Raw genomic sequence first — 18,384 nt, 5'->3', positions numbered from 1 at the left:
TTGATATTACAACTGAATTTATCCCACTGGGAGGAGCTGCTGTTAGTTCGCCCGAATAAGATACTTTCATACATTTCATACATTTTTAAATAAAATGTTATGTTATATTTGTAACGAAGACTTTAAGTCTTTATGTTTACTGATTTGTCATTTTAAACGCAGTCATGATTTGAAAACAAATTCAATATTTAGATGTTGTGAATCCAATTGTCTTCAAATTTTTAAAAATTTAAGTAGCTTTAAAAAGCGTATAACGCGTAAACATGTAAATGATAAAGATATTGGTAATAAATTTGAAAGTTAAGATTGTAACTTCGATAATACACAAAATGATATACAAAATAACACGGAATTTGATGCAAGTGCTAGTCATTCTACTACATCTTTAGTTTCTAATTATCCCGTTTGTACGTCATACGATAATATTAATGAAACGCGAACATCAGAAATAATTGAAATAGAAAATAGTTTAATTCCTGAGTTTTAAATGGAAGAGTCGCTTAAAAAAATGGTTAATTCTGTTACGGAATTTGTACTTACTCTTCACAATAATAATAATTTTTCCAGGAAAGATGTTTTTAAAATACAGGAATACGCGAACAAATGTTTAATTGATCCATTATTGGATATTATGAAATCATTTGTCAATAATAAACTTCAAGCAAATAGTTCTGTACACAACGAATTTAATAGTCTGATATTAAATTGTAGAAATTCCTCCAAATTTTTAAATACTGAATATTTATTGTATAAATGGTTAAAAAGTGAGAATTACATTGAAAATGTACAAGAATTTACAATTGATGACGCAATTAGTGGAATTCGTCGAAACGGTAGTTTTATATATGGTGAAAAAGAAATAAAGGGTGCTCTTATGCCCTTGAGATTTCAATTTAGAAAAATATTTGAAAAAGGAGGACTTTTAAAGCGTACATTAGATAATATTGACTTTTTACAAAAGTGTCCAATATTTACAAATTTTGTGCAAGGCGAATTATGGAAACAAAAAACTAAATTATATTCTAATAAAATAGTGATGCCATATTTCTTGTACTTGGATGAGTTTGAAATTAATAATCCTCTTGGATCTCACTCCAAGGTTCATTCAATTTGTAATGTTTACTATTTTTTTCCGTGTTTTCCGGTGGAAGAATATAAATTGGAAAATGCATTTTTTGCTGCGATTATAAAATCTACTGATATAAAAAATTATGGGAATGAAAAATGTTTTCAGTCTCTTATAAATAAATTAAAATATTTAGAAATAAATGGTATAAACATTAAAATCGATGAAAACTCAATTTTTCGCGTTCATTTTATCTTGGGTTTGGTGCTTGGGGATAATTTAGGATTAAATTCATTTTTGGATTTTAATCAATCGTTTTCGAGTAATTCCTTCTGTCGACTTTGTAAAGTAGAAAACGTGGATTGTAAAAAACTAACCACTGAAAATAAGGAATTGATGCGAACAATTACAAATTACGATGATGACTTAAAGATAAATAATTCACAACGCACTGGAATTAAAAATAATTCTTTATTAAATGATATTACATCATTTCATGTAGTTGAAAACTATTATGTGGACGTCATGCATGATATTTTTGAGGGAGTCTGCCACTACAATTTATGTCATGCAATTACTTATTTCACAATAAAAATGAAATATTTTGATCTAAAAATTTTAAATTCAAGAAAACAAAATTTTGAATATGGACCAAAAGAAATTGGAAATATTTCGGGTGAAATCACATCATCACATTTAGAAAAAAAAAACATTTAAGAATGAGTAAGAAGATAGTGAGACTCCTAGGCCGTGGTGCTCGAGGGGGGAGCGGGGCGGGGGGGAAACTCTAGCGCCGCGGTCCGGCCGAGGGGTCTGCGGGGGGGGACCTGCCTTCCCAGCATAGGGTTCGCGGGGGGGGGGGGAGAGCCTCGAGATCGCGGAGGTCCTAGTGAAGGGGGGGAGGGATCAGGCGAGCGCGTCGGGGCATGTTCGATAAACAAATGCCGCCTCGCGTCGATGTTCGGCCAATAGTATTTATAAACAGATGTCATTTCACACCTCAGATGCGAGCGAGCGCCTATGGCAGGCGGCTATAATTTATGACCTGCGACTAGCGTGACGCCGCGGTCCTTTTCACCTTTCTTCGTAGGAAGAGCCGCTTATCGGGGTTTCGCGGCGCCATTCGGTTATGGCGTCGCGCGTTACAAAGGCGAGCGCCGATGACAGGCAGCTAGATTTTATAAACACTAGACGGCATAAGCGCAGCAACGCGACTCAATTTCTATGAATATCTACGAACGTCGATGACAGAATTTATAAACGAATATCATCTCGCACTGCAGATGGTCGAGCATCGATGGTCGACGTAGGTACTCGATCAAAAATTTTAGGCGACTTAACCGTCGCGGTACATTAAAAAAAAACTCCGAGATATATGGGGTAATAAAAAGAGAAACAATGAAACGCCGAAAAAGAAATTTAGCCTGGGAGTCTCCCGCTGCGCATGTCTAGGGTTAACCGTCGCGATGTCCTCTTTACGCATGTTGTTTAGGACAATTTATAGGTTTTTTAGCGAACATGTGGGTCACAGGTTCACTGGGTCACGGTTTTTTTTTGCAGCACCAATCGGTTATGACGTCGCGCGTTATTTTTTTCTTTCCTTCTTTTCTTCTTTTTTCCTCTCGAAAAGGACCGTCTTCTCGTTCGCGTTCTCTCTCTTCCTCGCGCGCGGTCTCTCGCTCCCGGCAACCGTTCGCGTTCTCGCTCACGATCGCGTATCTTTTCTTCGGCAACGATATTTAATCGTTTAGATCTTCGCGATATTTAATTTTTAATATTACATTTAAGTAAACTATATACGAAGACAGCTTAATTCTAATGACAGGGAATGGGATGAACGGTAAATGAAAAGGAAAAATCGTTTAAACTTTTTACCATATTATATATTGTACTTAATATTTATTTATCATGTGGCATGTATATAATGTTTTCTTAAAAGCGCAACCTTAAATGAGGAAGTAATAGAATAATGGGAGTTCAAGGCAACTTCTTTACCTGAAACACACAAATGTAACAAGATGATTAATATAAAGCAATGTTTATTCAATATTTTTTATTAAAAAGCGATTATCTTACTATTCTTCATCTTCTTCTATGTCAAACTCATTTTCTATATTGTACAATCTACGAAACCCGTAGATGTCCTCGTTGCCGCTAGTTTGCCATAATGTGTCCCGTAGTTCTCTTTCAGCCTGCCTTTCTGACTGCATCCACTGCATATGTGCGATATTTATAAACCCTGGTATGATGTATTCCATACGCAGCTGTAAAATCAACATAAAAATATTATTTTTTAAACACGCACACGCACGCACAAAGGAAAAAAATAATACTTACGCAATCTCGGGGGTTGCGGATCCGCACCCACGACTCATCCATGTGCACCTCTATATTTAGCCGCACCCATCGCGGCCGCATCCACTAAACAAAAAGATAAACATATTAAAAAAAACTCTATATTATATGTCACTATACCTTGTCACACTTCCGTACATACCATGGTGTCCCTTGGAAACATCACTTCAATGTAATTCATGGTGGAGGGAAGGCTTTCGTGGAGACGTCACAAAAAAACTTGTTTAAAAAAATCACTAACTTTTGCGAAAACGGTTTGCAAAAACGGCGAAATTTTCTTGAAACACGTCCGAACTGTTCGCGGACTCGACGAGACTGAATTTAACGACGGTTGCAAAACGAAGCGGGGGTAAAATGTCACCAGAGAAAACAATATGGTAACAGTTTAAAATCGGACAGCCCCTTACGACGAAAAGAAATAAAGATGAAATATGTCTCGCACTACAATGGCGGGCAAGAATACATAGGCGCGTTCTCTGTCGCTCGCGTCCCTTCGCTCGCGTTCTCTCTCGTTCGCATCTCTTCGTTCGCGTTCTCTCTCGCGTCTCCTCGTTCACGTTTCTTTTCTTTATAATAAATAATTGGGAGAATTGAAAGATAATAAACTTTTTATCATATAAACGGTAATTTATTTCTCATGTGTCGCATCGTATACAATATTGTCTAAAGCATAAGCCAGTAATTCGCAATCAACAATCGAATTTTTATCAAAAACGTCGCGCAAGATTCTTGCTGCATCACATTTATCGGTTATACAATTTCTTCGTAAAATGATTACAAATTGTTTAAATTTTTCACTTACGCCATGAACATTTTGGCATAGTTGAAAATACACATTCTCGACGCAATGTTCTAGTTCGAACAAGAAGAATACGGTCGATGATTTCATATACATGGAATTATTATGCAACGTAAGTTTTACAACATTCGCATCGCGTATTTTTACGAGTTCTATACGCAGATCTCGAATCAACATTGATGAAGGTGCGGTTGACTGCAGGAGTCGTTCGATATCCGCACGTCTTTCAATTAGCGCTGTCCACGTCGTATGAGCCAACACCATCTGATTTCCTCGGTTATCACCGAGAAGTAGTTCCACAGAGGACACAGGTCCCACGCTGATTCCAATATCCAAATATTTATAAGCCGTTGATGTCAATGCGTATCGTCTGCCTAGTATACGAACCGCGCGACACTCCAACGAGATGCTGTAGAAAAAAATAATGAGATTACTTTCAAAATAATACAATTCGCAAAAAGATATAAAAGTATATAGCTCTATAAATTAAACAAAACTTACTTGTTTTCACACGTTGGAATTTCAACATCGGGAATCGGTACGTAATAATTCATACGTCTACTGCCGCCGTTGCTTCCTTCAACGGAATACATTCTTTCTCTCGGTTATGAGAAGCGGACCGTTCACACAAGCAGCCGATACGAGACTAATCGTATAAAATTAATCGAGTATACGCGGCAACTTCCAAAACTATGATGAAGGGGGGGGGGGGAAATTAATGTTTCTGTAACGCGCAATCAGAGCTCTGAAATTTAGGAGAGGGGACTAAGGTAGGATTTTTTCTGTATTAAGACGTATACCCCCTCTCCGCATGACATCAACCGTGAAACATGTTCAGACATGTTCGTCTAAACCTGATACCCCCCCTCGAAGCTCTCGAGTTAGAATTCGTCACGTATACCTACTTATTCTTTAATTTTTTACACTATCGACTAATGGGAAAGGGAAAAGGAAATTAAACATTGTAAAATTTATATTTTTTTATTTAAAAAAATTACATCTCTCTCTGGCGTCGCGACCACCAGTTAAATATTTTTAATACATTTTGCAATGCGCAATTCTTAACATGTTTTCCACATCGCACAGTATTGGTAACATCTAGATTATTTAAAGATTCGATATCTTCGTAATCCGCATCCAAAGTCTCGATGGTTAAGTTTTTTCTCGCTTTATTCTCAAGCAGATCCACCAGCCATTCTCGTTTCTGGCATCCCTTGACGTACACGAGAGTCGGCATCTCGTCGTCGTCGTCGTCGTCCTCGTGCTTACCGAGCACGGCCGATGTAATTAAACGTTTCACCATGCTGTACGGCACGTTTCCATCTTCCCATCGTAATCCATGGTGATTGTGAATCAACCAGGAAGCACATGACTTGTCGAATTTTGTAAGGAGACTCCATGGCATGGGGCATGTAAAGATGTGATGCGCCAGAACAGCCCCGTTTCTCAGCACCGCTACCTCCTTTACGACAAATTTCATCCCGACGATGAATCCTTGCAGATCGACGAACGTTGGCGCGATCATGATGCAACGAAGGAACGATCCGTACTGTATCACATCGCGATACATCTGTCTCTCTTATATCGAAATTTTTACCGACATTACAATTTACGTGAGTTTGCGCACTACGTTTGACAACGGACAGTATTCGATTACGCGGTCATGCAAGATGAGACAATAGGCGGTAGTATTTGCAGGCACGTTCTTTTTACAGTCAAATTCTATTCGCACATCCACGGTGGCGCTCTTGACGGACTCGTTTTGTCGGGAGCAATCGATGATGACGAAAGGTCCAAGCGTCAGGAATGTAGTCAAATTGAGAAACGTATCGTAGCGATCGTATCCGTAATAAGCTTTACGAAAACGCGCATACATATCATAAAGAAGGGCCTATCGATTTTTTTTAAAATCTAGATTTAAGTCATTGTATGGATAAGATTCAGAGTTTAGATAAAGCTTGATATTGGTCAAGTTACAGTGATTGAAATAGCCAATATTTTGAGCCATGATATTTTTGCGACCGGTCTGCAGCGCAAAGATAACGTATCGCGGTTTCTCTAACTGAGTCGCAGTCTTGACGGCCCACGAATGCTTGGTCGTGCTCTGCAGCAGGGGGTACTCGTACAGATCCCACGAACGAAAACTGACACTAAGATATCGTCCGCTTCCCAAGGCCCGTAACATGGACAGTTTATTGACCTCGTTTAACGTAACGTGAGGCATTCGCCATTGTACTTTGAACAATTCGATTTCCGGCTCAGTCGCCGGATTTCCTATAATGCAATTGTTATCGTTACGCGCTCGTATCAAAATTAATTCGTGACGAGCGTTAACAATCACGCGTTTGTAATCCTCGCAAAAGCCTAACAATGTGTAGAGCGGAACGCAAAAATTGAAATATCCTTCCGAGCGGGTAGGTGAAATGTCCCATCAGGGCTGCGTTCAGATTCCCCACCTTGTAGGTGATCGCTGGGTGACCGGGTGAGTGGGCGGAGCTAGCGAGAAGCTCCCGATTGGTTTATGGAATCTGAACGCACTCGACGCACTCTATCTCTCGTCACTACCGGTACAAAATTGTATCCCTTCTCACGTAAGTTAACCTCATTTCTACATATATAAAGCCGATTACAATAGCGTAAACGTAGTCGTAAGTGGTTTGTAACATATTCAGAATGTATTCAGAACGCAATTTTATATATCGATAAATACGCGCATTGCATATAGTTTACGTTACATTATGACGAAAACCATATGCTAAATGCGCGCATTTATCGATAAAAATGCGTTCTGAATACATTCTGAATATGTTACAACCACTTACGACTACGTTTACGCTATTGTAGAATGGCCTTAAGATCGCTACATATATTTTACATTATTTGATATACATTTTACATATTTTGTATATGTATCTTAGGAGGCACAAATAAAAAGCAATGCAAAACAAGTACAAAAAATTATTTCAGTCTGCATCGCCTATTGTTAAGCAGTTTATATCTTAGGAGGTACGATATTGTACGAATAAAAAGCAACTCAAAGCAAGTATCACAATTAGTGAAGCTATTACAGTCTGCATCGCTTATTGTTGCGAAACGAGCAGTGTGGGCCTTACGAAATATAGCCGGAGATGGACCATATGCTCAACCTCTTTTGCACGATTTAATTAAACCTGATACTCAGTAAGTGACATTGTATTTAAAACAACATCCTTTGACTACATTCGTTCTGTTTGTTTTCATGTTGTCAGTATTAACAATACATTAATTTTGTAATACTATATTTTCTTCTTTATTGCAAGAACGTAAAGATGATATTGAACTATGTTAGGGCTTGAGCAGAATGGCTGACTTATAATTTTAAAACAATGTTTTACGCTTTAATTCTTTGTCTTTCGTAACGCACAATACTGTCTTGTGTTCTCAAGACTCTCAAGTCTTAAACATTGTTGACAGTTTCGTATACACGTTTAAGACTTGAGACACAAGACAGTATTGTGCGTTACTAAAGAAAAAGATTTAAAACATAAGACAGTGTCTTAAAATTATAAGACAGCCATTCTGCTCAGGCCCTTAGTATAAGAGTTTAAAACATTTAAGAACGGTCTACAATCCGTTGCAAACACCTCGTCGCCAGTCGCGAAGCGTGTTTGCGACTCATTGTAGACCGTTCTTTAGAGATATCCTTAACACACTGTTTACTTAATTAAATTATAAAAACTTAAAAAATAGAACCTAAATTTAAAAAAGAGAATTATACGTTGTATCTCTCTCATAAATATATAACAATCATTGACAAACTGAACTTCTTATTGTATGAATGTACATAGAAAGTATTAAAATAATAATTATTAATAAAAAACAAAGTTATATAGGAAAGTGCACATAATGTTTTACTATACATATTAAGGAGTTATTTATTATCCAGTTATTATAAATATTTTTATAACAAAAATCTCAAATATGATATTCATTTAAGAGAAATTAGTTGTGATTAAAATTTAAAAATATTTTCAATAAACTACTTTTTCACAATATATTATTTCGCCTGATAATAGAGATCATAGTTTTTCTCACTTATTGGATCTGTTATTTAGGATAAGTTTATATTTAATTAAATATTTCTTGATCTTAAATTTCTCTTTTTATTCTTTATTTGTTAGAATCCGAATTAGTAATATTTGCGTTTATCTTATTGTTAGCGGAAAACGCTATTTCAACATTTGTGTGATTTACTTAAGCGATCTAGTTTAAATTATTATTAATTGTTAATATATTTCAGAACGCACACTTAAAGATGTCAAGTTCGAATTTTGCTTTAGATGCCAAAAGGCATGAACTATATAAATCAGGAACCAACGAACCTGTTATACTGGATGGATCGTTATTTATTCGCGATAGAGTCAGTAAGTATTTATGACTTGAATTCACACGTACTAATTTTTTTATTTTCTGCAATTATTTTTTAAATATTACTAGAGATATTAATATCCAGTTTTATCTATTACAAGAGACCCATAAAGAAATAGAAAAAAGACAAAGAAATTTCGAGTTGTCACTGTGTAATATCAATATATAACGTTATTAATAAAATAATTTGTATCACATTTATTCATCTGGTGTATTTCAGAATATCACATTTTCTTTGCTAAAACATTTTTTTTTTATAAAGCTAATTTTGTGTGCATGTGTGTTTATAAACTAATAAGCATGATTTATTACAGCTGATGTTCTTATGATGATTCCTGACACATTAGAAACAAGGCAGTTCTTTAATCTTAGAATTGTTACAGTCAGTAACAATTCAAGTATGTACATTTTTTAATAGACTGTTGATTTCTTTTTATTATCTTCTTTTCTATTAATACAATCATTCTCTTGTAGAAAGTTGTAATACTGGTATTGTTCCTTCAGTTTCATCTGATGCTGATGAAACTAGTACAGAAGAACTGATTAGATCCAATAATAATTTAGGTACATATTGAATTAACAGAAACTTGATTTATTTATTGTGTTTTTCTTTTATTGTCACTGTATAAACGTTTTATTGTAGATACGTGTGATACACAGTCTCTTTCTTCATCGGATTCTGCACCTGTTAAGTGGACAGATGCCAATGCTGTGAGATCACTTATTTCCAAATGGAAGAACCACGAAAGTGATTTCAAAAATACTAAAATTAGAAATAGTAAGGTGTGGCAAATGATTGCAGATGATTTGAAAGAAGAAAATCCTTTGTGGAGCTTTAATAGTATTCAATGCGAAAACAAATTCAAAGACGTTAGAAAATCGTATACTAAAGTAAAAGACCACAATAACCAGAGTGGAGCAGAACTGAAAACATATAAATTTTACGAAGAGATGGAGGCTGTTTTGGGTGAAAAACCAATTGTAAAACCTATTTCAATATCATCAACATTAAAGAAGAGGGTATGTCCGCATCCGGAAAGAGCAGTATCACCATATCAATCGAAAAATTATCTCACAAAATTGTCTCACAAAAATTGTCTCACAAAATTGTCTCACAAAATTGTCTCACAAAAATTGTCTCACAAAATTATTAAATTACAAAATTGTTATTTTATTCAATCCAAGTGATATCTACCTCGAAAAAACCTAAATAACAAGTGGTATCTATTAAAAAAAAAATACGTGAAATCATTTAATACTGCGCCAATTACAAAGAGAGAATATATATATATATATATATATATATACCTTAACAAAATTATTATTATATCACGAAATTGCGTTACCAAACTCAATCCAAGTGATATATACCTTAACAAAATTATATCACAAAATTGTTTTACCTAACTCAACCTAAGTGATATGTTATTTCAAAAAAATATATGAAATCTTTAAATTACGCCAACTACAAAGAAAATATATATATTGCTTTGAAAAATAATTGTAGTGCAACTACTCTTAAAAAATAAAACAAAATTGTGTTACCTAACTCAACCCAAGTGGTATGTATCTTTGTATTCCTGAGGATCTTTCTATCAACCCAAGTGGTAGTAGTTTTAATTCTCCTTGATAAAATTATAATATTACAAAGAATCATTTAATCATTTTAATCACAAAGAATTAAAGAGGTAACATTATAAAATAAAAATATTTAATTAAAATAAAATAAATAAATTTTTCTTGTAAAAAACTTGGCGCTGCTTTTTTAAAGTCTATCCAGACAAATTTGCATCGCGCATAAACATAAGCGTAAGAAATTGATTGGTTCATATATATGTGCAAAAGGAAATAGACCAATCCATCTCTTTATGCATATGCTTATGCACCTATGCAAGTTTGTCTAGATTAATCTTAAAAAAGCAGCGCCAAGTTTTTTACAAGAAAAATTTATTTATTTTATTTTAATTAAATATTTTTATTTTATAATGTTACCTCTTTAATTCTTTGTGATTAAAATGATTAAATGATTCTTTGTAATATTATAATTTTATCAAGGAGAATTAAAACTACTACCACTTGGGTTGATAGAAAGATCCTCAGGAATACAAAGATACATACCACTTGGGTTGAGTTAGGTAACACAATTTTGTTTTATTTTTTAAGAGTAGTTGCACTACAATTATTTTTCAAAGCAATATATATATTCTCTTTGTAGTTGGCGTAATTTAAAGATTTCATATATTTTTTTGAAATAACATATCACTTAGGTTGAGTTAGGTAAAACAATTTTGTGATATAATTTTGTTAAGGTATATATCACTTGGATTGAGTTTGGTAACGCAATTTCGTGATATAATAATAATTTTGTTAAGGTATATATATATATATATATATTCTCTCTTTGTAATTGGCGCAGTATTAAATGATTTCACGTATTTTTTTTTTTAATAGATACCACTTGTTATTTAGGTTTTTTCGAGGTAGATATCACTTGGATTGAATAAAATAACAATTTTGTAATTTTGTGAACAATTTTGTGAGACAATTTTTGTGAGACAATTTTGTGAGATAATTTTTCGATTGAATTTACAAAATACATTGCGTGTACTTGGCACTTTTTTTTACCTTTTTTGAAAAAGGTAATTTTGTACTGATATCACCTATTTTGTAGTGTTAAGCAAGGATCTGCAAAACATTTTTATTTTTTATTTTTTAATTATTCACAAAATTAGCAATAACAACAAATACATAAAAATTAATAATATTTAAGTAAAAGTAAATTATACATTTCTCACAAAAATTGAAGGAACACTAAATTTATCTTAAAAAATAGGCAAAACTCGAGCAGCGGTAACTTTGTTAAAAATGAATAAAATTTAAATTTCAAGCTTAAAACCTCTACTTTCGAAAGGTTACTATTATTCGTCCAATTTTTATTATGTCTAGACATAATTTTAATTCAGCGGATTTTTATTATGTCATGACATAATTTTAATTCTGCCGCTAGGGAATTTTTAAGTCGATTCTTATGAATCAAGCTTGAATTTGATGTCTAGGTGTCCCAGGTTGCCGATAACGAGGTCCACATAGTGCGCTCCATAGTTTTCGGTGTCCAGGTGTATTAATACCTTGAATTCGATGTCCACGTGTTTCAGGTTGCCGATGACGGGTTCCAGATAGTGCGCTCCATAGTTTTCGGTGTCCAGGTGTAATAATACGTTGAATTCGATGTCTAGGTGCCCCACGTTGCCGATGACGAGGTCCACATAGTGCGCTCCGTAGTTTTCGGTGTCTACGTGTATTAATACCTTGAATTCGATATCTACGTGTCCTACATTCAGATTTAAAGTTATTAATACACCTAGACACCAAAAACTACAAAGCGCACTATGTGAACCTCGTCATCGGCAACCTGAGACACGTAGACATCGAATTCGAGGTATTATTACACCTAGACACCGAAAACTACGGAGCGCGCTATCTGGACCTCGTCATCAGCAACCTGGGACACCTAGACATCAATTTCAAGGTATTAATACACGTAGACACCGAAAACTACGGAGCGCACTATGTGGACTTCGTCATCGGCAACCTGGGACACGTAGACATCGAATTCAAGGTATTAATACACGTAGACCCCGAAAACTACGGAGCGCACTATCTGGATCCCGTCATCGGCAACCTGGAACACCTAGACATCGCATTCAACGTATTATTACACCTGGACACCGAAAACTACGAAGCGCACTATGTGGACCTCGTCATCGGCAACCTGGGATACCTAGACATCGAATTCAACGTACGATTACACCTGGACACCGAAAACTATGAAGCGCACTATCTGGATCCCGTCATCGGCAACCTGGGACACGTGGACATCAAATTCAAGGTATTAATACACGTAGACACCGAAAACTACGGAGCGCACTATGTGGACCTCGTCATCGGCAACCTGGAACACCTAGACATCGAATTCAACGTACGATTACACCTGGACACCAAAAACTATGAAACGCACTATCTGGATCCCGCAATCGGCAACCTGGGACACGTGGACATCAAATTCAAAGTATTAATACACGTAAACACCGAATACTACGGAGCGCACTATGTGGACCTCGTCATCGGCAACCTGGGACACGTAGACATCGAATTCAACGTATTATTACACCTGGACACCGAAAACTATGAAGCGCACTATCTGGACCTCGTCATCGGCAACCTGGGATACCTAGACATCGAATTCAACGTACGATTACACCTGGACACCGAAAACTATGAAGCGCACTATCTGGATCCCGTCATCGGCAACCTGGGACACGTGGATATCGAATTCAAGGTATTAATACACGTAGACACCGAAAACTACGGAGCGCACTATGTGGACCTCGTCATCGGCAACCTGGAACACCTAGACATCGAATTCAACGTACGATTACACCTGGACACCGAAAACTATGAAACGCACTATCTGGATCCCGCAATCGGCAACCTGGGACACGTGGACATCAAATTCAAAGTATTAATACACGTAAACACCGAATACTACGGAGCGCACTATGTGGACCTCGTCATCGGCAACCTGGGACACGTAGACATCGAATTCAACGTATTATTACACCTGGACACCGAAAACTATGAAGCGCACTATCTGGACCTCGTCATCGGCAACCTAGGATACCTAGACATCGAATTCAAGCTTGATTCATAAGAATCGACTTAAAAATTCCCTAGCGGCACTTTCTGCCAAGCGTAGGGTTCCTTCTTTTCCGGCAGCGGTGGTAATACGATGTAAGGATACGAAATCTCTCCAGATAAACATGAAGCAATTGACTAAATATGTATTATATATATACCTAATTTACCTAAATAGAAATCTTCCTCCTGACCGATAAGTCTATCGACCTAATTTAATTTACCTACTAGATCGATCGAAATACGCGCGCGATATCGAAACTGGCGATACCTGCGCCGCCAGCGTCGAAAAAGTGAAAGTGACGCGACTCCAGCCAATGAAATGATGGCATGGCATGATGAGAAACGGTCGACGTATCTGAACGACGTATCTTAAAAATAAATTTTCACATTTGGACTTTGCGTCGCAATATCTCCGCTCGTAGGGCACGTAGCGGAATATTATGAGAGAAACCCCCCCCTTTTCGACCCCAAACTATCGATCAAGCCTACTTAGAACTTGATCCGTTCACTCGTTATCGAGATCTCAACATCTCGGGTACTCGCAACCCGTCGCGTCGCGTAAAAGAGTCACGGTCGGTCTCGCTCCGCGTGTACTTGGCACGAGACACTACCGTGTCTCTTGATAGTTCTGACAGTGATGAAAAAGAAAATTCAAATCGGAAAAAAAGTAAAATAGCGAAAGAATTGGACAAATGGAGTGTACAACAAAGAACAGAAGCAAAGGAACGGGAGCAAGCTAGAATGCAGCGGCATAAAGAGAAGATGGAAAGACAAGATAAAGCTATAGAAGTTTATAAAGAACAAATGGAAAAATTATTGGAAAAGCTCTAACAAGTTGAAACAGTCTATTCCTTTTCTTTTTTCTTTTTTTCTGGTTAACAGATTTCTTTATAATGTAGAATTTCACAAAAGTATTTATCTTTCAAAATGTTTTATTGGAACATAGATTTCCTTATACTGTAGTTTCATGCAATATTTGGCTGTGTTTTCTTTACATATCTGTTCATAAAATATGTTGTTTCTTTACTAATTCATATTTTATATATTTAATGTAATGCCCTATCCAGATAAACTTGTATAGGATGTATAACGTATAACCATATGCATAAAGGAAATTATCTACTTGCATTTTACGTATGTCTTTAAAATAGATGTGATTGTGGATAATTTTTTTTATACATATGGTTATGTAGCTATGCAAGTTTGTCTGGATGGGCCCTTATATTTTGGAATAGCGATTAAAACTAATTTCTTTTGCCAAAGATAGCTTATGCTATATGATATGTAACGTTAGATTACACACAGTCCGTTCAATGTTTACTTTAGCTTAAAAATATTTAATGCGAATTTTTAGTTCTATAAGCGCAAATGTTAAAAAGTTATTTTGTCTTTCTCATTACATACAACTATGTAATTTCTTATAACATTATATTTATTTCGTAAGGTATTCTTTAATATGTTTATCTCTTACTTGACATTCAATGTTCTTAAGATAAATATTTCATACTAGAATTCTTAAATTGAAATGCTTCCATTCTTCTAGTCAGAAGCCATTTTTTGTGATACGTAAGGTAATATTGTGAAGTCATGGTGCTCCTTAGTTTTTTCATTATTGACAAGAAGATAGAAAGATGTTTTAAAAATTATAATTAAAAATCGACAATTTATTTTACTTTCTTATTTCTTTGTTCTTACATAATAATGTAATCCTAAAAAGTTTTAATTCAATAAATAACTAAAGATAAGAAATAACTAAAAGATGTTTCATTATCCATAAATTATTCCTATTAGCCTTAATTTTACAATGTTATCCTTATCCTTAAATTTTACAATATATCTTACTATTTTTATTATTATATCTATCTATCTTACAATATATTTATAACTTTTACATTACGAAATAGTACATTTTAGACGAGTTTTAGGCTGGTTAGATTAACTTCAACCAATGTAGATTAACTTTAATCTCGGTTTAACTTAGTTCCTATCTCTTTCTATTTCTAAGAATTAGAATAAAATAATTTGTATTACATTCATTCATCTGGTACATATCAGAAAATCACATTTTCTTTGTTAAAATATAACAATTAGCTTTACAAAAAAATTTGTTTTAACAAAGAAAATGCGATTTTCTTAAATACACCAGATGAATGAATGTGATACTAATTATTTTATTCTAATTCTTCATCATAAGAATATAAAAAAAAGTGTGCAAGTAGAAAATTGCACATTGCTTCCTCGTAGTTTTTAAGTGTGCAAGTAGAAACTTGCACATTACTTCCTCAAAATTTTTAAGTATCCAAATTATAAATTTGCACATTGCTTAATCAACATTTTATTTCGTTCATAAAGCTTCCTCTATGAGAAAGCCAAATTAATAAATATCCACTAATAATACATCAAAGAAAAAACAAGCTTCCTCATAGTAGCTTTATGAGCGAAATAAAATGTTGATTAAGCAATGTGCAAATTTATAATTTGGATACTTAAAAATTTTGAGGAAGTAATGTGCAAGTTTCTACTTGCACACTTAAAAATTATGAAGAAGCAATGTGCAAGTTTCTACTTGCACACTTTTTATTTTGTGAAAAGTCATTTTTTCTAATTACGGTTAGGAAGATATATTACTTTATTTATCTTTCTCCTAGTTGTACATAAAACAGTTAAGTTATCTAGTATAATTGATTATTTTAAGTAGTAAGTATTTTATCATGTGTTACTAAGTTCGATAATTAAGATAATATTCTTAATTATCCATGCCTTCTCATCTATTTCTGGTTAAAATCTTTATGCGAATTCTATGAATCATACTAATGCCAACAATAAATCTGATTAGACAAGCTGAGAGAAAAATTTTTTTTGACGAAAACAAAGCTTCCTCTATGAGGAAGCAAAAATGATGAGATTGTGTGTCAATATTAAGCTTCAGCGACAAGTGCACACAAATATTGACGTTTTACTTCTCCTGCCTCTTCATTAGGTATATTTCTAGCATAAGCCTCCTCAATCTCCATTTCCATACCTTCCTGTATAAAGTCTTCTACATCATTTTCATCAATGCCATCCAGGCATATATTATGCAATACTGTGCAAGCAATTATAACATGGGGAATCATTTCATCTACGTTCATATCAAGAAACTTTAGTCTACGAAATCTACCTTTTAGTAGTGCAAATGCACGTTCAATCACTGACCGTTTTGATGAAAGAACGGTGTTAAATTTTTTTTGGGCCTGAAAAGAAGATATCACAAAATGTACAAATTTAAATCAATTCTACAAGAAAAAAATATAAGAATAAGTAACAAAATATCTTACAGCTGTAAGTTGACTACGGTCAATATATGGGGAAATACACCATGTTAAGACAGAGTATGCCTTATCACCAATAATAAATTCATCATTGGGAAAGAAGGATTGTTTATCTATTTGAATTTCTCTCCATAAATCTGAATTTCTGAAGACTCTTAAATCTCCAACTGAACCTGCAAATCCTGCAAAACAGTCAGTGAATTTCATACAGGCATCACAGACTGCTTGCAAAATTATGGCATACGTTTTCTTATAGGTTCTATAGTATTGGGAGTCAATCTGGAATGAAAGAAAGAAATGCATATGATACTATTTTTTTCTCTCCTCCTATTTCCAAGTACTTACTACAATATCACATATTTTTACAATTGACATCAATAACATAATTACATACCTTAGGAGCTTTTATAAGAATATGTGTACCATCAATGGCACCAATAATGCCTCGCAGTAATGAATTTTGGTTGAAATCGGCTTTCACTCTGTCAAGGTCTTGGCCTCTTGGCCATAAAATGATTTGGCCTGATATATCATTCAAACATTCAACGACTCTCATAAAACTTTTGTTTAACGAACTTTTGGCAAGGTCGAACCTTTCACCAACAGAACTTAAATGAAAGATTCATATTAACTAAATTATTACACATTTTTTGCTTATACAAGAGCAAATGTTTATTAGAAACTTACCGATATGAATCAGGTGTTGCCAATAACCACAACGACCCCAATAATTGCTTTCTCACTGGAATTACAGCTTTTCCTTCAGACAAAGAGAGAATAGGACTAAGCCTTGCTTCTAAATTTTCATACGTTGCTGGGGTCATGCGGAAATGCCTTCTAAACTGCTGTGTGTTAAATCTTGGCACAGTTACTTCAACGTAATTTTTTATCCTTGGAGGCTTCCGTTGACCTCCACGTAATTGAATTCTTCTTCTCATATCTCCTTCATCTAAATCCGAATCACTGGTTTCACTATCTGTATCGAAAAATACATGGCAACGGAGAAAATCATTACTGAGAGTAATCGCAGTAAGTGCAACAGCTCGCCGACGTTCATCCATGTTTAACAGTTGGTGCATCTACCAGATAACGGCTACAACAAATAGTAACATAAGTATCTCAGATTCAGAATAAATTACATAATATTGATAAGATAACAATAAACGATAATACATAAATATCTTACCAAGTATGTCTTGATCCGTGTAACTAGTAGAAAATTAAATACTAGTACGTATAACAGGACAAATCGATTCAAAGGATGGAGGATTCTTATTTCGACATAAATTAGATGATGTCCATTGCACATAAATGTCATCTGTATATTTTATAAGTATCAAAAAATATTGAAATACTGTATTAAAAATATTAAATATCTGTAGCGTACTAACCTCAAATATAAATTTTCATATTGTCAATTGTCGATGCATTTTTGGAACGCACCTTTTACTACAGGAAGAAGTCCTTTCTGTCCTTTGATGCGTCATCCCACCCGTTCCACCCGGCTCAAGGACCCGTGTGGTTTTTCCACCCTCTCGGGTAGATAGAGTGACAATGTGAACGTCCCACCTAACGTCCGGCAGGAGCACTCTAAAAGGAATCTGAACGCTTTTTGGGTGCCTGGGTGCTCCCGGGTGGGGAATCTGAACGCAGCCCAGGGGTAAAGGCGGAAGCGAAACAGCTAACGCTGTCGCTGAGATCATTCGACGCAGCGGGAGGTGCCCTAGTAACCTACAAACCGATATGGG

At 35.0% G+C, this 18,384-nt stretch overlaps 1 protein-coding gene and 1 pseudogene across 4 annotated transcripts in view; one reads left to right on the top strand and one right to left on the bottom strand.

The window, feature by feature from the left end:
• The first annotated feature begins 1,948 nt into the window (after positions 1-1,948).
• Positions 1,949-18,384, top strand: part of LOC139785172 (uncharacterized) — a 35,620-nt gene continuing 19,184 nt past the window's right edge. For 2 of the 4 annotated variants that reach the window (XM_071724327.1, XM_071724323.1), the window contains exons 1-5: positions 1,949-7,400; positions 8,500-8,623; positions 8,942-9,025; positions 9,102-9,191; positions 9,271-9,647. The gene's annotated coding sequence lies outside the window, so the exon portion shown is untranslated. The remainder of the gene's footprint in view (positions 7,401-8,499; positions 8,624-8,941; positions 9,026-9,101; positions 9,192-9,270; positions 9,648-18,384) is intronic. The other 2 variants (XM_071724326.1, XM_071724325.1) reach the window with 2 other exon arrangements.
• On the bottom strand, positions 15,088-17,707 carry LOC139785173 (uncharacterized; annotated as a pseudogene).

The sequence above is a fragment of the Temnothorax nylanderi genome, unplaced genomic scaffold (genome assembly GCF_030848795.1).
Source record: "Temnothorax nylanderi isolate EJ_2023f unplaced genomic scaffold, tnyl_v1.0 TNYL_tig0747_pilon, whole genome shotgun sequence".
NCBI lineage: Eukaryota > Metazoa > Arthropoda > Insecta > Hymenoptera > Formicidae > Temnothorax > Temnothorax nylanderi.
This window is presented reverse-complemented; position numbering and strand designations above follow the sequence as displayed.